The following is a 22718-nucleotide window of genomic DNA, read 5'->3' on the forward strand; positions in this document are numbered from 1 at the left end:
ATGATTTCCCATAAAACATCTGATTCTGAAATTTTGTATCTATACAGTAAAAATAACATAATGACAAGCAAATCATGCTACATATTACCTTCCTTTATGTTGTAGTTAAAGTTATTACAGCTTTCCAAATGGTTTACTTTCAGTATCATAAATAAAGATCCTTGGGTACAGGCTATTTTTAAAAATATGTATAACTTGGAGACCCAGTATCTACTTACCTTTCTAATACACATCATATTTCTTCTCAGTTCAGTTTCTTCAATAACATTGTATGGAGGTGGAATTTTAAAAATGGTCTCTCACCCAGGATCCAGTTCACCTAGAAAATGTCCAGTGGGCAGAACAAAACTACCCAGTATCAGTTGTGGGGTAGGCTCATGGCATGGCCATTAGCTGGAAGAGAACGGGGCATCTCCATGGGCCCTGATTTAATAAGGCTGAGCAAGGAGGGTTTCTATTCAACTAAAGGAGTTGGTCAAGGGCATGTAGTCAAGGGAGGTCTGACATAATCAGGGAATAACCTTCTGCTCTACGGATCTTCGTGGAAGCTGGTGTTCGAGAAGCTCTCCATCCTTTCAGAAGTGTCTCAAGGAGAATCCCAGGAACCTGGGTGTCTGAGGCAGGCCCTTTTGGTGCCAAGTGATAAGGGCCAGGAGTCCAGGCACCTCCCTCTCATTTGGCCTTTAATGCCCAGAGGTTGCCAGGGGCACAGCCAGGGCTGGCCCCACTGGCTTCGGGAGAAGCAGAAGCTTCTGGGACAATGAAAGCTGACATTTCCACAAGCATTCGTTGGTTCCTTCATTTGTTCATTTATCTGTACATTCTTCTAATTTCTTCAACACCTACAATTTGCCCTCAATCTCTTTTGCAATGAGGTGGGTTTAGAATCAGGCAGACAGACAGGCAGCATGGGTGGCACCGTTTACTGCCCCAGGTGCTGGTGGGGAATGCACAGCAAGCTCAAACCTGCTGGCAAGCCAGTGGCCAACCAGCTGGAAGGTGAGGTTCAGGACACAGGAGCTGCGCTGCAGGGTGGGAGGGAGTCTTCATCAACAGAGAGAATGCAGGAAACGAGGCGGGGTCTCAAGCGGTGATCCGACCTCCAGCTAGTGGGTGGCTGGTTTCTCCCACTCTTATCTTTGTGGCCAGACCTTCTAAGACCGAACCTCTGATCACCTCACTCCTGTGCCTGGAAACCATCAAAGGTTCCCTTTTACCTGCAGAGTGAAGTACAGGTGTCTTGGGGTTGCATTCAAGGGCATTCAAAAGCAATCCCCTTCTACCTTTCAGGGATGATCTTATGCCTTCTCTGCCCTATTATGCCTGCCCGACCCTCTCGCTGTCTACTTCCTGAGCATTGGTTCCTCCCCACCTCTCGCCCTCCCAAACCCTGGTGGTAGGGGGTGGCGGGGATGGCCCTGCCCCCTGACGGCAGCAGAAGGCGGATCGTGTGGAGGGTCCTTGGGAGAACCAGAGGGCTGGAGGGGCAGAAGATGGAGAAGCAAGAGGCTCAGCGGGCATGAGAGGAGGCGCCGTGGGGCTGAGTGCTCAGAATGGGTGGGGGTTACGGGGAGAGGGGAGATTCGGGGGCCCAGCCTCCCCTTGCAGGCCACTTGTTAAAGCCAGTTTAATTGCTGGACTTCATAAATACCAACACATCAAAGGAATTGTGTGCTGGAAGTTTGGGGCTACGTGGATTCTGGGGCTTTTATAACTAACTGGCACTATGATAAAAATGTTTATCTTATCTTTGGGAACTCAAATGACTCACGTTTCAATAGCGTTTTATAAAGGGATTTTGTCCCCATGACAGCAACGCTTTCGATGCTGGTAAATAAAAGCTGAAGAGATTTTTCTTTAAAAATGAAACACTATAGAAACTACATGGATATATCCTGGTTTCCCTGAGCATACAGTCCAGAGGGCATTTCGATGACGGGGGCACCTTAGCCATCATAACCACGCGCGGCGGGTGTTTCTGGCTATCACAGGACTCCCAGCAGGACCTTTAAAATCATCCTTCCTACACATGAATTCCACACACAAATATCACTGGTTACTAGAATCCCTCAAGTGAATTCTTCCTGGGCTATGCTGAGAAATTGCCTGGTGGGAGCTCGGAAAGGTCCCTGTCTGTCCCCCAGTGGCCCTGCTCTTGGGCCAAGCACTCAGGACTTCCTGGCCGATGTCCTAACTCTTGCCTCAGCTCCAGGAGCATCTGTAGGCCCCCCTCAACCCCTTGCCCTGGCCGCTTTGTCCCAGGAGCCCCCACCCACAGCCAGATCCAGGGCCAGGGGTGTCTTAAGCTTAAGCTGCATTTTAATAAGATGAAAAATAACACCTAACTATTTCTTAGAGGACCGTATATAAATTAGTTATTGATTTTAAAACACCTTGGAAATGTGAGAGGCGCTGCGGTGCACGGCCCTGAATAATTAACGAGAAAAGCAGAGGCGGGAGCCGGTTCCATGTCTCTACCACACCCGCTTTCTGGAAACTCACTCAGGCCTCAGGCGTTGGAAAGGGCGCTGCAGAGGGCATGGGGCCCGAGCCTCCCCTGCAGCCAGACACACAGGCCCCCAGGGGTCAGAAAGCCCCGTGGGTATACAGATGTCACCGGAAACCCTCTCCTGGAAAACCAACAGTAGTAATGTAAGTGGGCTGTGAGCATAGAGGTGGCTACAGATACCCTTCTCTTAGGAAAAAAAAAAGCTTTATGATTTCTTTATATAATAAAAGCAATAGAGAGTATAATAAAATTACATTGCACATGCTCACTGAGGCGCATATGGTAAGTATGGAGAAGCAGAAAGGAGAAACACGCATCATGAACTCATCACCCAAGATAGCATTCTTGCTATTTTCTCCTGGTATTACATTAGAATTCTCTGATTTCTAAAAAAAATGCATTTGCCATGAGAGTCTTCATATAATGTTATATGGCATAGATTATTTTGTTCCCTGTTAATATTAGATCATAAGCAATTTCTCAGGTTATTATAAGTGTTGTATAAACATCATTTTAAATAGCAACTTGGTGCATCGAAATTCTATTATTTCCTCAACCATTTCTCAGTTGTCTTACATTTAAGCTACAGATCATTTGTTTTTGGCAATAACAAGCGAGGAAGGGAACAGAACCTTTAGATGATGTACTTGGAAATTAATGCATCACCCCCAGCAGGAGGGACCCACTGTGTTCTCAGCTCTAGAGGGAATGGTCGGGGAGCCACAGGGGCTTCCATGTGGCCAATTAAAGCTTGGCTTCGTAGGTCAAATGTCAGACCAGGGACCCTGTGATACCACAGGGGAGGGCTCACAAGCATTTGTTAAACTGTCACGCATGCATTCATTTGACAATCATTGTGCGTGCTTATGTACCAAGTGCCCTGCAGCTCTGAGGACACACTAGCTCAGCAAGCACACCCAGGGTGGCGGGCTTTGATCCGGTGATGAGGGAGGAGTGGCGGGTGGCTCCTTGCTAGGGAGGGGCCTGGTGTCACTCCAGCAACAGCTAAGTGCAGGGTTGGGGGGACAGGGGGGCAGAAGGTCTCCTCCCATCATTGTTTGTGGATTAGGTGAACGGGAACCTTGGGAAATGGGCTTGTGTGTGGCTGATGCGTGGTGCTGTCACACCAATGTGTAATTAAAGAGATGTATGCTGATTTTTAACTTGGTTAAGGGATATTAACTTAGACAAATGAACCTCTCCTTTCCCAATAATTAGATATCCAAACAAACACACACTTTTTTCCCCAGTTAAATGAATGGGAACTTTAAACTGTGGTGCCCGATTGCAATATGGCCTATTTGTTACTGGTTTCCACTTGACTGCTTTCTTTAACTTCACAAAAGCAAATGACACTACAAAGAATTATAATAAAATCATAACAGTAAAAATATCATTTTGATTTTTGGAGGGCATAAAACACTCATTTACAGTGGGAAAAAAGACACTGTGTTCAGCTGAAATGTCATGTTGTTTCCAAGAGAATACAGTTTAAACAGCTTTAGGGATGGTGGCATCCAGGTGGCACATTTCAAAATTGTATTTAATTTAAAGCAGTAATGCCTCCCCCTTTGGTATATAAAGGATGGATCGTATCAAGTAAAGTTGATTGCTTCTTATTAAATCACAAAATTAGTGGAAGAAGGAAGTGTACTTGATGAATTTATACACTCTTTGATGTAGGCCAGCAATTCCCAAAGTGTAGCTTATGTGCAATAGGCACACTTCCAGGTGGTATGAAGACCAATACCTTTCATTTTCAGTTGGTGGCTGCAGGCCATGTGTGCAGGTAGCTGGCCCGCCCTGGTGTGGCAGACTATGACCACGGTGAGGACAGGCACCTTTCTCCCCTGTACCCACTGTCTTGGGCTGAAGAGAAATTTCCAATACTAGAGTCACTGGGCTTGGGACAGGTCACCCTTCTGCTGTCCAGAACTCCGCATGGGATGGGTGGGGCCACAGTGTGCCATGACATAGGGACCATGCAGTCTAGTTCAGGAAAAGTGAGAAGCTCAGGCATAGGCATGTGTACCATCCGTGGGGGTGAAACTGTAATGATGAGCACCTCCGTGCGCAGTCTACGCGGAGCTACAGTGGTCTCCTGCTCAAAGTCAGGGTGAGGCCTGCAGGAACCACAGGCATGGCCAGAGCCCTCCCTGGAAGCAGAGCCCACGCAAAGGTCAAGCCCAGTGACCCTCATTCCTCTGCCTAAAATGCCACATTAGCTATTGTTTGAATTAAAACACCAGGCCCCTCTTGGGCAATGTACATGTGCCCTCTGGGAAGCTTGCTGCCATAAACGCAGGGTTCCCCACAGTCATGTTTGTGCTGTAACAGGCTGAGAAGAACTAGAACACTGGCCAGGGGGCTGCGATGGGGAAGGTGGAGGTCATGGGGGCCGGGAGAGAGCTGGGGCCCACCTGGAAGGCTGAGGGTTCAGCAGAGGCGGGTGCCTGGTTCTCCAATCACACCCTGCAGGCCTCTGCCCCATGGTGGAATCATCACAGCCCAGGCAACTCCTGGGGGGATCTGAAAGACAGGGATGAGCCCCCCAGGGGGAGGGAACCCAGTGGTGTGATGACTTGTCAACTCAGAGTTGGGCCACATAAGGTGGTTCACGACTGTGGTGGAGCCGGGGTTCCTTCCCAGGGGGCAAGGCCTGTGGGGACCGCACAGGTTACAGCCCCACAGTGACCACAGGGCCTGCCCAACAATGCTTGGAGTGCCTTTCACATAGGCTCTCACGTTCTCTCTCATACCATTCTTCATGATAGGAATGCTATTATTGTTCCCATTTCATAGAAGAGGAAACTGAGGCTCTGAGGCTCAGAGAGGTTAAAGGACACATCGGAGGACACAGAGCAGGCAGAATGGAAAACGGGCTGCACCCTCACCGAGTCGAACTCCTTCGCCCGACATCCCCATAGCAAACCCTGACGGCGGTCCCTCCAGGGAACATGGCCGGGACAGAGGGACGCTGAGAGATGCTCTTTGGTGCTGCCGCTCTGGCGCCACCCTTCACCGTGTTCTCCACTTTGCTGGGGACCAGGCATGGCACTCTCGTCTCAGCACTGGACAGTGACCTCAGCACAACACACACCACCTTTGGCAGAGTTGCCAAGCAGCCTGGGCAGGCTTCCTGCATGTGCTCTTTGCTGTGTGACGTGGGCACACGACCCACTGGTTGGCCGCTTGCTGTCTTTGCAGGATGTGAGGGCTATGCCCCTGCCTCAGGGTGCTGGGAGTGTCCTCTGTTCTGAGGTGCGGACACCTGGACTCAGCAACTGCACGGAGCAGTGGGTCCTTATTTGTACATCAGCTTGTTTGGCTGGGAGGCCGGCTGTGTTAGAGTCGTTTCTGCCAGGAGACCCCTGGAGGGCTGTCAGGTTTGACATTCGTCTGTTAACCTGACCCTAGGCCAGAGCGGCCCTGGACTTTGGGATGTAAATGGACTCTGTGCCCTAGTTCAGGCCCAGGCCGTTTCTGCTGTGTCCCAGGGGCTTCAGTGCACTATGTGGCCATGTGGCCTCTGGGTTCCCATCCTTGCTGGACTCCATCCCTTGCACTGCTACCTGCCTCAGAGGTTGGACTCAGCTCCTGTCTGCATTTCTCCTGCACCAGGCATGCAAGGCAGATTGGCCCAAGGTCTGGCTGGGGACAGGGAGTGGATGTCACAGTAGGAGTAGTGCCATGTTGACAGGAGATGTCTTTATCCTTTGGAGCCCAGTGGCTGCGGTGCCCTGGACACGTGCCATTAGCCTCCATGTCTGTCCTCCTGCCCTCCCCGCCCCAGTGGCCCTCATCTGTCCTCTGCTGTACTCTTCTCTAACACAGTGGGCTGGTGATTTCCAGCTTATGGCCTCTTTCTAAATCAGAGGTCACAAACTGGTGGCCTATAGGCCAGACACGGTCGTTCAAACGTGCACATTGTTTGGACCAAAGCATTCAAAAATGTTTGAAGGAGAGACCAAGATGTAACCTCTGGTGCACTGCCAGAATGTTAGTTTCTTAGAAAATTTAGATGACCTGATAAAACAGAGAGCCCTTCCTGCGTCAGTCAGTCTGTCTTTTGAGTCCTTTGAAGCAGACCCATGTTGTCCAGCAGGTTGCCACCCCTGCCCCCTTACAGCAGCCACTTGGAGAATTCCCTCCTCTGTGGGCTGACCCTGTGGCCTTTGGGCCTCACCTTGCACAGCCCAAGAGGCTAATCAAGTTATTCTCCTAAGACAAGTCAATTGATTGCTGAGGGACCTGTCAGTGTCTCTCTATCCATAAATCTATTATCTACTTACCTGTCCATGTATTGATCTATCTATGTATTATCTATCTACCTGTTTGTCTATCTATCATTTGTCTTAAGTCTACTACAGTTGTGCATATAGCACTTAGCACAGTGCCTCGCACACAGTAGGTGTTCAGCAAATATTTGTCAAACCAATTAGCAAATACAGATGATGAAGCCAAGGCTCATAGAGGCTAGATTACCCACGTGTCCCAGGGCCCACAAAAGGGAGAGGCAGACCTCGACTGCAGCCTCCCTGGGGGCTGCATGGCTCCTTTCACCTCTGAATCAGGGTTGGTGTGGATACAGTGAAGGTCCCTGTGGCCAGGATTCTCACCTGGCCCTGGCTGGCTAGCTCACTACACACCTGTGGGCAATCCGTTGTTATTGACTCTATAAAGAGCTCCACCCAGGGCTCTGGGTGACATGGTAGCACTGCCACACTGCTGCAGGGCTGCAGGAGAGCAGAGATGGAGACGGCTGTGGGGCAGAGAGGCCCAGAGGCAGAGAGAGGCTTGCTGCATGCAGACTCGCTCTGCGTGGACGGGATCCTAGTGTTCGATCTGCCACCGTGGGAATAAAGTTGGGTATGAACCCTTTCGCCCCAAGAATGTTCCATTGTCCTTCTTTAGTCTTACTGAATCCATAGTGAACTTGCCTGGGGCTGAAAGCCATTGGCAAGACAGTTGGGTCAGGGCTAGTTCTGGCCATAGAGCCCCTTTCTTCACCTCCCGACCCCCACTTCCACCCCCCGCACCCATGTAGTGCTGCTTTGGCCCACCTAATTGGCAAATGCTTTATTAAAGTTTCCTGGAGACCATGTGTAAGGACCTCACTGTCCACAAAGCCCCTTAAGACTGGGGCACCTTGGAGAGATCCCACTCCCTCTGAAGAGTCCATATTCCTGGTGGTGGTTATCGGCTGAGGGCCTGTTTCCTGACGAGAATGCCTCGGTCTCTCCGAAACTTGGTCTTGTGACTCATTCTACAGTTTAGCTGCAAAAACCAACCGCCACCATCTATATCACTTACTCCAGGCTGCAGACTCGGTGTCAGCAGCCCTCTAAGGCAGGGAGAGGCGAAGCCTGGGGGTTAATGCCACACTTAGACCACAGAGCCAAGACTTGTCCTGAAATTTAGCTTTCCCTTGACCTTTAGAGGTCACACTATATAGTCCATGGACCAAACCCAGCCTCTTGCCTAGTTCCTGACTTTTGTATGGCCCATGAGATAAGAACTTTCACATTTTTAAAATATATTTTAAAAAATAAAAAATATTTCATTATCCATAAAAATCATGTGAAATTCAAATTCCGGTGTTCATAACAAAAGGTTTGTTGCAACATGGCCGTGCTTATTGGTTTGTGTGTTGTCTGGCCGATTCTGAGCAACACTGGCTAAGTTGGGCACTTGCAAATTGAGACTGTATGGGACAAAGTCTAAAATATTAACCATTTGGCCCTTTTGCAGAAAAAGCTTGCCCATCCTGGATGGTGACCCCATCATTCAGGTTCTGGTGACTAAGGATCAGAATTGAGGCATTTCCAGAGAGAAGCTGTGGGCCTGGGGAGTCTGGGGTGGGCAGTGTTGGGACCAGCATGGGCACTGAGGGAGGGGGAGCTGGGTGGAGCTGGAGGGAGCCGGGCTGGAGGGCTTGGGGGTCGAGCACAAGCAGGTGCTGTGTGTCTCACACGTGACCTTGGCCAGCAGGTCTTCTGTCAGTACATAGACACTGGCCTAGACCACGCTGTGGTGACAGGGAGTCAGGACAGATGCCACCCTGCTCTCAGGCTCAAGGTTGGGGTGCATCTTGAGGACAGGCAACCCTGTTCTGATGTAATCGGTGCAGCCCGCTCAACGTGAATCTACTTGGTGTTGACTGGTTATCCTGGGGGGTTGATGCAAAACCTGATTTCATTAGTATGTTTTTGAGAGAAGAGGGGGTGGGAAAGAGGCAGTTAAGAGGTAAAGCAAACCACATTCTCTGTCCCCCTGTAAACACATGTGCAACTAACTCTCCCCCACCCCCAATATTGGAACCATCTGGACATGGAATTAGTCAAATCCCAGGATCCCAGGGGTCAGAAAGGCCTTCAGTTTCATGGAGTTTGGAGCTTTTCAAACTTGAGTGTGTGCATGAACCACCTAGAGAATCTTGTTAAACTGTGGATTCTGAATCGGTGGGTCTGAGAGTCTGGATTTCTAACAGGCCCCCAGGTGCTGCTGCTGAGGGTCCAGGCAAGGACCACCCCGGGGCACCAAGGCTCTAGGCCTGGGGTTCTCCACGTGTGCTTTCCAGACCAGCCGCTGCAGGTGGGGGCTTGTTCCAAATGCAGAGATGCAGGGCCCATCCCGAACCTTCGGATCAGAACCGGTGAGCATGCAGCCCTGCCAGTGGTGATGAACTGTGCTGCAGGTGAGTGATGCTGGCTCAAGTCTGAGACTGCTGCTGTCACCCTACTCCGCGTCCCCCAACTCTGCCCTGAATCTCTTCCCTTCTGTTCGGAAGCCAGCTGGCCTTCCTGCCATTACTTGAGAGAATCATGCACCATCCTGATACCCAAATCCCCGAGGCCTCTCACCTGGAGGAGGGGAGCCGCAGGGCCCTTGGGAGAAACAGCATTATTAAAAGCTGAAGCCTGCAGTCTGCAGCTGCTGCCTATTGTAATTTTCCACTTGGAGGCTCGTTTTTGCAACAGCTGCCTGCTCTCTCTGTCCACTGTGTCTTAGTATGCAGGTCCTGTTGCTCCAGTGGGAGAGAGAATCACATGGGGCTTGCTGAGTGCCAGTCTCAGCTGCGTGGGGAAACCCGCCACGAGCCCCTAGAGGCATTTCATACCCTGGGGCCTTATATCTTAGGTCACGTTATCCCTAACCTAGTGTCCATGATAGTGTACAAGCAATTTTGTGTGATCAGCAGTAAGGGAGACAAACATAATTGTATTAATAAGAGCACAGATTACATATTTTGGAGAGAAGAAAATTATTGCAGAGATAAAAGTGTTGTTTTCTAGGAACCTAGTAAGGCCTCTTTGTGTAGAGTGAGCAAATTAACCTAAAATCTATCGAAGAGTTTATATTTGTATGACCGATTCCTATTATGAGGACATTAAATTTTTATTTTCATGAGAGGTTTTAATTTGTAAAATTGCCCTTGCATTAGCAGGTAGAGCCCAGGGATTCTGGGAGCCCTTATTTTGACTTTTGACTCTTAAATAAATGAAGCTTTAAAAATGTCGAGAGTGATACTAAAATAGAATATACTTCGATTTCACAGTGACTATAATTGTGATTACAATGAGATGACTATCACGACACAAAAGACACGTTATCTTTATAATTTATGATCCTCCTGGACCAAACACAACATCTTAAAAATGCAACATTTCAGTACCATCTGGGAGATTTGCCCAACAAAATTATGTATACACAAAGTTCTTTATTGACTCACTGAGATCCAAGTGGAATCAATTATACATTATTGTTGTCTTTGCCGGCGCTGCAAAGAGTAAGACAGCTAAAGACCCACATTCCATAAATCATCCGAGTGTAATTTCCCCAGGGGCTTAGTTTTGTGGGGAAACAAACCATTGTTGGTATTTTCTGCTTAGACTTTTTGATCACATTCTGAGAGTGACTCTCTCCATTTTCCTTGGGATCCCCAGGGAGTTTTGCCAGGCTCCCTGAGCTTGGCAGGGGGTCTGACCCTGCAGGTGTCGGGTCCCTGGAGCCTGTGCTGGGCGTGGGGAAGGCAAGGAGGATTTGGGTGATGCAGGGAGAGCCATGGACTTTTTCTTCTAATATTTTCACTTACAGTGCACCCTCAGCGTTAAAATTCTGAGAGGTCCATATTTTGCGACCTAAGTGCAAGAAGGAAAAAAACCACTTGATTTCAGAAATGCGGCAATAAAGAAAGAAAAGCCTTCCAGCCCTGGGGGCCTAGAATATGCCCTCCTTTATTCTGCAGGTGGCCGGCAGAGCTCTGGAGGGAAGCGCCCGACATGCACAGTGCCCGCGCATCTGACGTCAGCCGACAGTGCTCCGCACGAGAAAGCGGTGGTTGCACAAGCGCGAGGCTCATCTGCGGGGACGTGGCGGGCACGGGGACCCCGCCGCCGGCCTGGCCTGGCCCCCACGCAGAGGCGAGGGGCTGCCACCGGCCCCGGGGTGGGGCCGGCCGCCTACTCTGGTCCTCATTCGCCCAGCGTCCCCCGCTGGAGAGCCGCACAGGCACCCGGAGCTCCGCGAACCGGACGCAGGAGAAGCAGTGCGGGCCCAGCAGAAGGGGAAGCGGTGGAGGCTCGTGCCAGGCGAGGAAGGTGGGTCCCGAGGAGACCTGGGGGGACGGACACAAAGGGTCCCCGGGGAGCAGCGCACCAGGGAGATGTTGGGACCAGATGCGGTGGCACCTCCGCAGTCCTAGTGAAGCGTCTTGGGACAAGGAAGTATTTCAGTTAGGGCTTTTCTCTTGGTGAACCACGAGGTTCTAGTAAAGGTGTTTGTCTTTCTAGCTTGTCGGTTTAAACAATTATGGGCAATTATGGATCCTGGATTCTCTGCGCTTTGAGTAGGTGCAGCTGATACCTGAGGAAGAATGTCCGCTCGCGGTCCCTCCCTGTCTCTCTCATTTGTTCCATGTGGACAATATACAGACAATGAGGCCCATCTCCGATACTGAGAAATCCTCACGCCTGGGAAAGGCTTTGCTCGGAGCAGGAAATCCAGTTGTTCAGGAAGCCCTGCGCGGAGTGACAATCCCTTATTATGTCCCCAGCCTTTAACGGGCATCGCTGTGGGAAACACTCCCTGGGAGAAGGTCTCTCTTGCTTCCCAAATGGCCCCAAAGGTATCATTCATTCGCAAATTGCTGGTCTTGTGTGTGTATCAACCTGGCAAATTCCCCTGAGCATAGTCTTAAGTTTCTTTCCCAGAGATCTTCATGATAAACATTGGAAACAATATAAACTATGGTTTTTCCTTGTGACTAGATACCCTTGTGACTAGATACTCTGTTGTGTTTGGTGAACAACTGAAGGGGTGCAATACCAGTAATTACTATTAACATTGTATTTCTTACATGTTGTTAGTCCTTCTACATACAGTTTCTAACTGAGGCCTTACAATATTGCTGCAGGGCAATGCTGTTATTACCCCATTTTATAGATGGGAAATAGAGGCTTGGACAAATTTATTGACTGGACTAAGATCTTGCAGCTGGTGAGTGATAATGTTGGCCGAGGGTGCTGGAATCATTCTCTCCTTCCTTCTCTGCTGGCTTCCATATGCTGGGAGCTCCAGAGATACCAGGGCAGGGTGGCGTGTCCTTATCAACTAAGAACAGAATATGAACCATTAAATTTGGTCTATTCTGAGCAATAATAGGAACTGTGCCTGGAAGTGTTTACAATATACACTGAAATCCTTAAACTCAATATTTATGTTAACAGTTCTTCTACTAAAGATTTAGACATTTTTTTTGCAAAGACTGCTTCTAAAAGTTAGTAACTGAGTAATTCTTAATGTGTTCAAAACGCATATTATGAGATCCAGACTGAATAGATGAGGACTATGTAAGTGTTTCCTCCACGATCAGGGGAAGATATACATTCACTTCAGTGATAGACAGTCATAGAAGCCCTACTGTGTAGGAAGCACACCATGATATGTGGTCTACAGTGTGTCTCATACAACCTAACCAGGTAGTGAGAGACCTATCAGCTGCCACCAGGCAGGCAGCCAGGAGTGCTACCTGGGGAAAGTGGAAAGGAGGCATCTGGCCACATGGTTCATCTCATTCAACCCTTCTGGGAACCTCCCCAAGTGGTAGGTGCTGCCTCCATTTGACAGATGGGGAGTCTAAGCTGCTTATCCAAGATCATGTAGTGAATGGAAAACTGAACAGGATTTAGACTCTGGGAATTAGACTCTTGGGAAAACCCAAGCCCTTTCCCCAGGACACAGGAGCCTCTATATGGCCTTCTGGCATCATTAAGAGAGGTGTCAGAGCAACAGGTGTGGAAAAGTAGATGGTGAAGTCAGGGCAACTGGGAGGCGGAGGAGTGGAGCACCACGCAACACCATCTCTTGGGGGGGCATGTGGCCTCCGAGGGGTATTTTGAAGGAGGAATGACTTTCAACAGATGCGGTGGGGTGGCATTTTACAGAGAGGTGATGAGTAAAGTGGCTGGGTTTCAGGGAATGGAGAATGAGACAGCATTAGAGATAAGTGAACACCATGCATCTGGAGAAAGAAAGTTCCAGAATGAGTCCACCTGGTCCCTGCTGTGACACAAGCCCAGGTGATGGTGGAGCCTCACATGGGCCCAGGTGCATGCCCCCCTTCTGACCTGCCTTTAGCCTTGTCCTTTGACTTTCAGCTAGAATAGAAGACCTAGACCCCGAGCCTCTGGTGGTCCAGCTTCCCAGGGTCTGCTTGTCTTCTCAGGGCATTCCCACTGCTCTGCCCCTTTCCCATCTCCCAGTGCAGGAAGGTACCGGGTGGGGCCACCTGCCAGTCTCAGGGCCTTGGTCTGAGCCAGTCACCCTCTTCTTGATAGAACCCCCATTTTCCCTTTCTTCCATGGCTCATGGGAAGTTGCAGAACTGAGACTACTATTTTAACAGCTTTTTTGAAATGTAATTCACCATACCACACAATTCACCCATTTAAAGCCATTGTATAATTCAGTGGCTGTTAGTGTATTTCCTGAATTGTGCCATCATCACCATGATCAATTTTAGAACATTTTCTGTACCCAAAAAAGACACCTGCACACGCTTAGCCACCACCTGATCCCCTCACTCCCCCAGACCCTGCTGACTGCTCATCTGCTCTCTGTCTCTATGGATTCGCCTGTCTGGACAGTTCACATAAATGCAGTCACACAATATGTGGCCTTTTGCATCCGGCTTCTTTCAGTCGGCATGTTTTCAAGGTTCATCCACGTTGTAGACTGTATTAGTATTTCGTTTAATTTTATGGCCAAATCTATTCTCTTGTATGGATATACCACATTTGTTTATCCATTTATTAGCTGATCGATATTTGCATTACTTCCACTTTTTGACTATCATAAAACTGTTATGAACATTTATGCACCATTTTTTGTGTGGACACATGTTTTCATTTCTCTGTGGTATATGCCTAGGAGTGGAGGTGCTGGATCATATTGTAGCTGCTTGTTTATCCTACCAGACCGTCTGTTACCATTTTACCTTCCCACCAAGATTTTTTTTAAAGAAATCCCTGTGGGCATTGTACACGCTTATTGAATGTTGACCTTCAGAGTAGTATGTGCAGGTCATGTGGATATGTAAAGGCTGAAATGCTGTATAGAGGGGACAAGAAGATGTGGGTTCTGGTGCCAGCTGTGCTCTAACTGGGACCTGGGACAGATCACCTGAATCCCTGAGTTCCAGCTGCCTTATTCTTGAACTTAAATCAATGGGTTTGTTCTAGAATTCTCTGTAAGCTCTTTCAGCTAAGTTCTTGATGACAAAATACAACTTCTAAAAATTATGAAAATAGAACATGAATTCAGTTTAAAAAAGTTAAATAATCAAAAGAGTTTGTGGTGAGAAGTCTCTATCCTACCGTGATCCTGGACCCACATCCCTGAAGCAACCATTTTGTTAGATATACTTTGTTCTATGTCCTTCTGGAATATATTAAATACATGTGTATATATGTATATACACATATGTATTATCACTTAATATATTCCAGAATATTTATAAGTTATATTTTACATATTCCAAAAAGTATGTATTTTAACTTTATACAAGTATATCTATCTTTTTTATTAAGGATGATTATGTTCTAAAACTGAGCTCTACTTTTTTTCTTCAATTAATAATATATCTGGGGGACCTTTGCATGGCAATCCCCTTTATGTTTGTTTCATAGTTCGTTTCTCTGATTGATAAAGTGATTTCTAATGGTCTTAATTCCGCGAATGTCCTTCTGCATTTTTTCCTGCAGCTGCTGCTCTCTCAGTGGGACGGCTTCATGGGCTGGTTCTGCGTGAGTCACCTCCAGGCAGGCTCGGCACAGCTTTTGGGCACTACTTACTGCTTTGGGTTCCGTAAGAGCTGTGCGTGGGTGGCGAGGGATGGTGGAAGTCCACCGCAGGAAAGCTTCCCTGCCCACTTGTGTCTCTCCTGCCCCACTGACCCACCTCAGACTGGTTTACTCAAGTTCCCCCTGCCCCCAGAGTGGTCCTGTCACCTACCCCACTCTACATTGCTCATCGCTGGGGTCATACCCAGTGGACTGAATGATAATTTATAATCCAAAAGCTACTGAGGCTCCCATCCTAAAATTGGGCTACAATTAGATTATTCCCTGGAGGCTAGTTGGAGGCAGTGATAATCGAGAATCAAACACCCCTGAGAGTCTATTATAGGCCAGATGGTGCATTAAACTCTACAGTGGTTAAAAAGATGAACAATTTGGGGGCAAATGATGCTCATTTTCAGGGATCTTGACTCCTGTGCTCATAAAGAAATACACAAATGCATAATGATGGCCAATGCATAGCATTTAACCAATAAATAGGCTGGCAAATGGACTGAATGGGGTAATATTAGACTGTTAGAGTGCCACAGGATTACTGCCCAATAAGCACTCCAGCACAGAAGAGGAGATAATGCACGTAAGGCCCTTTGCACAAAGCATGATTTCAGTATGTTTCCTGTTGCTTCTTATAGGGTGTGATTAAAGCAATGCGCTGAAAACGGAAAACGTAAGAATGGACTTGTCTTTTCTCCATTTAAATTTGTCAGTTTTTGCTTCGTCTGTTTTAAGCTTCACCTTTAAGTGCATTCTTGTTTTAGGCTTGTTAAGTCTTCCTGATGAATCAACTCCTTTATCATTTTGAAATGTCCCCCTTTGTCCCTGGTTGTCTTTCTTATTTTGAAGTCTGCTTTGCTCCATGTTACAGAGCAATGCCATATATTTCTTAAGCTTACGGTATGCATGGGAGTTTTTCCCCATCATTTTACTCTCCATCTATGCATTTTACATTTAAAGTTGGTCTCTTGTAAACAGCATATTGTTGAGTCTGACTTTCAGATCCACACTGGCAATCCTTGCCTTTTAGAGTGCTTAATTTGTTTATGTTTAATGTACTAATTGACATAGTTGAGTTTGAATCTACAGCGTCTATTTTCTAGTTGCTGGCTCTGTTCTCTATACTTTGGTTCCCTTTTCCATCTTTTCTTTCTTTCAGCATTAAGAGAGTCTGTTAATATTCCATTCTATCTCCTCTATTGGCTTTTTAGCTACACCTCTGTCTAGAAATGCACATGTTTGTGTGTGTGATCTAGGGGATGCCATATGCAATCTTAATTTACTGTACCACTTCAGAAATAATGGAAGAAACTCAAAACAGCTTAATTCCTTTTATCTTTTTTACATCATGATAATGTGGTCATTTATTTTATTTCTACCTACGTTATAAATCCTATAATACAATGTTTTAATTTTTGTTATGAACAGTAAATTAACTTTTAAATAATTTAAGAAAAATACAAAAAAGTGTCTTTTCTATTTACTCATGTAATTACCACCTTCAGTAGCCTGTGTTCCTGCCTAAAGATCTGAATTTCTATACTGTTTCATTTCCCTTCAATCTGAAGCAACTGCTCTTAGTGTTTCTTGTTGGTATGCTATTGACAAGTTTTCCCAATTTTTTACTTATCTGAAAAAGTCTTCACTTCATCTTCATTTTAGAAAGATATTTCCATGGGACATAAAATTTTAGTTTGCGGGATATTTTTTTCCTCTTGGCACTTCAAAGTTATCATTCCAATGTGCTCTGGCCTCCATAATCTCTGACAAGAACTCAGCTGTCATTCTGATCATTATTCTCCTGCATATGTCTTTTTTATTTGCCTTCTCTTAAGATTTCTAAAAATTTGCTTATAGTTTTCAGCAGTTTGATTGTGATATTGCTTAAATATAGTTTTCTTTGTATTTATCCTGCTTAGGATTCACTGAATTTCCTGGATTGGCAAATTGCTAATTTTTATCCAGTCTGGAAAAATTTCATTTAATATTTCTCCAGATACATTTTTCCTCCACCCCCTTCTCTGCTTCCTCTCCTTTAGGGTCTCCAATTACACATATGTCAGGCAACGTGGTACTAACCCACAGGTCACTAAAGCTCTGGTCATTTTTTTGCAATTTTGTTCTCTCTTTATGCTTAGGTTAGATGATTTTGTTGACCTTATTTAAATTAATTGATACTTTTTTTTTTTGCCTTGAGGCCAATCTACTTGTCCATCCAAAAAGTTTTATTGATAAAACAATAAAAAAATTTAAAAATTGAAGATGTTATATTTTTCAGTTTTAGAATTTCCTCTTTTTTTTTTAAAACAGCCTTTATATCATTCCCGATGTTCCCTATCTCCTCATCCATTATATTCATCTGTTCCTATACACTAGTGGTACTCTGCAGGGACGGTTTGCCCCTCTAAGGAATGTTTAGTAATGTCTACAGACAATTTTGGTAATCACAACTGAGGGGTGGTATCTAGTAGGTAGGGATCAGACATGCTGCTAAACATTCTGGGACATATCCCCACGACAGCAAAGGATTATCCAGCCCAAAATGACAGTAGTGCCAAGGTTGAGAAATCATATATATTTATATTTAAAAATTTCTAACATATGTTTTATATATATATATATTCAGCATATTTATCATAGATATTTTCAAATACTTTTATGCTAATTCCAACATCTCAGTTTTTATACTGTTCCTACTGACTTATTTTCCTGTGATCATAAATCACATTTCTTGTTTCTTCACCTGTCTACTAAATTTTTATTAATATTGGGCACTGTGATTTATATGTGATGGAGAGTCTGGATTCTACTATCTTTCTCTGAGGAGTTCTGGCTTTTGTTCCAGTAAGCAGTTAGCTTTCTGGCAGATCACCTTGAACTTGTACAGGCTTGATTTTGTTAGGGCAAATCAGACTGTACTCTCAAGGGGTGGCCTATCTGGGGTTTCAGTGGAAACCTGGGTGACTAGCCCTTCTAACTTGGTAGTCCAAATTCTGAGCTCTGGTTCCCTGTGGGAATGGAAGCTGCTGAAATCTCAGGTCTGCTTTTTGAGGCTTCCTGTTGGGCCCCCACCCTGTTACCCACAGTCTTGTTAGTTGCGTATGTAGTTCAGGATCAGTCAGTGATTTGGAGGGAAGATTAGTCACAGACACTGGGACTCTCTTCTTTATTGTATTTACTCTTTAATGTCTAGTTACCCTGGCAGCCCCAAATTTCTACTCTAATTCCTTCTGCCAACAGGACTGAGTTTCCGTGAGATCTACCTCTCATCGTGCAGAAAAGAGTGTTTTCAAAGGAACAGGGATTAACATGTAGCATGATTCTTTTCTTTCAAGAGTTGAATTACCTCCAGTTTTGGTCTGATTTTGGTTGTGCTCCAGTGCCCACATTCTTTTTCAAAGATTTTGTCAAGAGTTTATGATTTCTGTAACCAACATGAGGCTTAGTTTGACACAAGCTGCACTGTATTACTAGACAGTAGAACTCTCGTAAGTTTATAGCATTTATTTTTTGCATTTTGTTTTGCCCCTGCTATGTTTTGGAACACTAATTTTGGTTGTTTCAAATATAATTTGATTATTAAATGTTCTTGTTTTTCTTAGATCTTTCAACCTGCTTATCTTCTTCTGATATCTTAGAGTATTTGTTTTGAATCTTCGTGTCTCTTATTTGATCTTTTTTATCAGAGAATCAGGCTGCCTGTTGTCCTAGTCTGTTTGGGTTGCTATTACAAAAATGCCAGACACTAAGTGGCTTATAAACAACAAACATCTATTTCTCACAGTTTTGGAGACTGGAAGTCCAAGATCATGATGTCATGATGGGCCAGATTCAGTGTCTGGTGAGAGCGTGCTTTCTGGCTCCTAGGTGGTACCATGCACTGATGTTCTTCCTGCACGCTCATGTGCTGGAAGGGGCTTGGAAGCCTTGTTTACAAAAGCATGAATCCCATTCATGAGGGCTCTACCCTCATGTCCTAAACACCTCTCACCTGCTCATAGATTATCTTGGGGATTAGATTTCAACATGTGAGTTTTATGGAGACATAAAGATTCAGTCCATTGCACTTGTGATATGAAGGAGAGGAAAGAAAGAAACTCTAAATTTTCAGTAACCGAACAGTGGCACTTTTATAACGTCATAGCCTCTGTTTTACGATCAGGTTGTGCCTGCCTCCCCTGCCTCATTTTCTCTGGCAATCTCCGTCTGTTCAGATGCTTTCTCCCCAGTAATGAAAGGGGTGTCTCCTCATGGTTTCTCCTTTATTGACCTCTTCTGACCATTGATCGGTTTGCTTCTCACACGGCCTGACATTTTGACAGATCTAATCAAAGGCTGATGACTGGAATAGCCTTTCAGGACTTTGACACTAACTTTTACAGACATTTGTGAAGAGCTTAATATCTGAAGACATGTCTCATCTGTTTTTCCCCCTTTTAGACCTCTCTTGGACCACAGTCTTAAAGTCTTTAGCCTTATCAGCTTTCCCTCATTATGACCATATTTCACAGCATTTTGCATATATGCATCCATTTGTACTTTGGGGCTGTGGCTCCTTCCCTGCCCCTTTGAAAGTGATGTCTTCCCTCCATTTTCATGTGCTTTGGGTGGCTTTGAAAGGGGTGAGCAAAGTGGGTTTACTCAGTATCTTTAATCAGAAAGTTCCTTGCTCCCAAGTTTAAGGAGTCATAAGTTACTTAGGGTACAGATGGTCCTTGATTTTGCACGTTCCAGATGTGCATGAATTTCAGTTACATGGTGCCCTGCACAGTGACGACAGCCCACACTCAGAATGTTGCAGGAAGTTTTAAGAAATGAAAATGGTGATGTAGTTCATATTTCCCTGTAAATGTTTAGATCTGATTTTTGACGCATGAAGGGAGCACACTAAAAATATTTCTTTTTGCTCTTAGTACTATTTTGGTTGTTGCCAAAAGCTGAGTGTGGGCTGAAGACAGTCTATGAGCTAAGGGTGCTCTCCAAGTATGTTTGGAAAGTCTGTTTCAGAAGTGAGAGTGGTCAATATTTTATGGTCTAATGTGGAACATTTCACATAATCAGAAAAGAAATGGAGACTTTAAACTGCTTTAAGCAAAGCTTAGCTATCACAGAAAAGAAGGGAGAAACTCTGAAATGGATAAGCAAGAAGGAACAGAATTCAGAGATGCATCTTCTTTGCCTCTCTCCTGCTCTTCTGTCCCCCATGACCTGTGCCACGAGGGGGGAGCAGACCCAGCTCCGCCACTTTGCCGCAGTGGGATGTGCGTTTCTACGGCAGTATTAGAGCTGATCTAGGGGAGGACAGGGTATCCTGTTACGGGTGAATTTCTGTATTGTGACCTTCCCTCACCAGAACGGGTTGAAGGGAGCTATCTATGCCTAAGCTCTCCAATGTGTTTGCCAAAACAAAACGGCAACATTCTACCCAGAATGTGGAACTTCTGATGATTTGTAAAGTCTGTGTCCATTTTTTGAACTATTAAGTTTAATGAAAGGAAGTTAACTTTACTGGGCAGTTATGGGCTAACTGCCAGGTGAGTGTTACGGAAGCTGCAGGCCATGTCTTCACATGCGTGAGCAGGTGGGGAAATCTCGGGGGCAGACTGAGTTAGATAGGGCAGGCTTCTCCTGCAGGGCCATGGAAGGGGCCTTTGGGGGGCTGGTAGGAATGATATTATGGATGTTGACAGGCCCTGGAGGTGTCCAGAGGGTGAAAGTTCTGAGGAGACTGAAGGGAACCAGCAAGGGAGCAGGTGTGTGCCACTGTCCAGTGGACACTCCGTCCCAGGATTCTACCAGCAGGGACAGTGGTGAACATCCATCCATAATTTTTTCATTAATATTTCCACTTACTCTCCTCTGTATTTACTTATCTTTATAGTATATATATATATAAATATATATATACATATATACATTTAAGTAAAACTGACAAACTTTGCAGCACACAAATCTTAACTGTGTAATGTTAACCAAGGTATCCCAATCATACCCACATCCTTATCAAGATGTAGAATATTTCCATCTTCCCAGACGGTCCCTGAATCCCTTCCCAGGCAGTCCCTCCCCTGCCCCCAAGACAACCATGTACTGACCTATTTCCCATCTTAAATTACTTTTGCCTCTTTTAAAACTTCACAAAAATAAACTCATGTATGTAGTTTTGTATCTAGCTTCTTTTTGTCAATGTAATATAGGCAAAATTCATGCACATTGTTGTATGTCTGTAGATATAACATATGTTCCTTTTATTGCCAAACAGTATTCCATTTTATGAACAAACCAATAGTATGACATATAGTAATTATATTTGTAATATAATTTATAATATTTTTATTAATTATTGTATTTCTAATTATTATATAATATATAATTACTATATTATAAAACTATAACAGTCTATCACATAATTACATTACATATGTAATAACTAAATCATATATAGCTATATATTCTATATTTGTAATTATATATAATCGTTATATCACATACTATGTTGTATAGAAATATATAATGATATATGGAGTTTTTTTTTTTGATTTGCTAGTATTTTGTTAAGAATATTTGTCTCTGTGCTTGTGAGGTATGTTCTTGTTAGGGTTTGGAATCAAAGGCCTGCTTATTTTATTAAATGAATTGGAAAGTGTACCTTATTTCTTTCTGTTTTTTCTGAAAGAGTTTATGTAAAATTGGTATTGTTTCATGCATAATGTTTGGTAGAATTCAATGAAAACATCTGTGCTAACATTTCCTTTTTGGTGAGGTTTTTAAGGAACACATTTCATTTTCTTGATGAGATAAAGAGCTAGTCCCATTTTCTATTTCATGTAACCTCATCTTTAGTAAGTTGTGTTTGCCAAGGAACTCGTCCATTTCTTCCAAGCTGTTAAATTCATTGACATAAATTCTTCATGATGTTTCGTTGTCCTTTTGATGTAGTTATACCACCTCTCTTATTCTGCTTACTCATGACTGGCTTCCTCTTTCTTTCATCAGGCTTACTGGAGATCTCTCAACATGATTTATCTTTTCAAAGAACTGATTCTAGCCTTTAAAAATTTTCTCCGCTGTTTGTTTTCTCTTTTTTGTGGCTTATTTTTCAGTTCTTTGTTGATTCCTTCCTCTGCTAACTTTGGGTTTAGTCTTCTCTTCTATTTGTAGATATGTGAGAACTTAAATAAGCTGATTGATAGTTTATTTAGTAGTTTATTATTTAATTTCTAATACTTGGGACTTTTCTACTTATCTTCCTGATTTCTAATTTACTTCAGTTTGGCTAGAATATATACTCTCTAGGATTTCCATCTTTTTAAACATTTACTGAGAGTTGCTTTATAGCCCTGCACATGGTCTATATCATGAACATTCCAAGTACATTTGGGAGAATGCGTGTCCTGTGACTATTGGCCTCAGTGTTCTGTGAGTGTCTACTAGGTCAGGGGTTTTGTAGTGTCACTCAGATCTTCTGTGTCATTGCTAATTTTTTCTAATTGTTCTTTCAGTTACTTAGAGAGGGACATTAAAATCTCCAACTCTTTTCCAGAGTGGCTGCCCCATTTTTGTATTCCTTCATCCATGTATAAGAATTTCAGATGCTCCACATCTTTGTCAGCATTTGGTATTGTCAATATTTTAAAATATTTTTATCATTCTGGAAGGCTTATTATGGTATTTTAGCATGGTTTTAATTTGCATTTCCCTAATGGTCAATGATGTTAAGTATCTTTTTATGTGTTTATTTCCCATCCTTTTATCACCTTTGAGGAAGCATCTGTTCAAGTCCTTTTCCCATTTTGAGAATTGGATTGTTGGCTTTCTTATAGTTCAGTTTTGAGGGTTCTTGATATATTCTGTGTA

This window comes from Manis javanica, chromosome 7 (genome assembly GCF_040802235.1).
Source record: "Manis javanica isolate MJ-LG chromosome 7, MJ_LKY, whole genome shotgun sequence".
Classification (NCBI taxonomy): domain Eukaryota; kingdom Metazoa; phylum Chordata; class Mammalia; order Pholidota; family Manidae; genus Manis; species Manis javanica.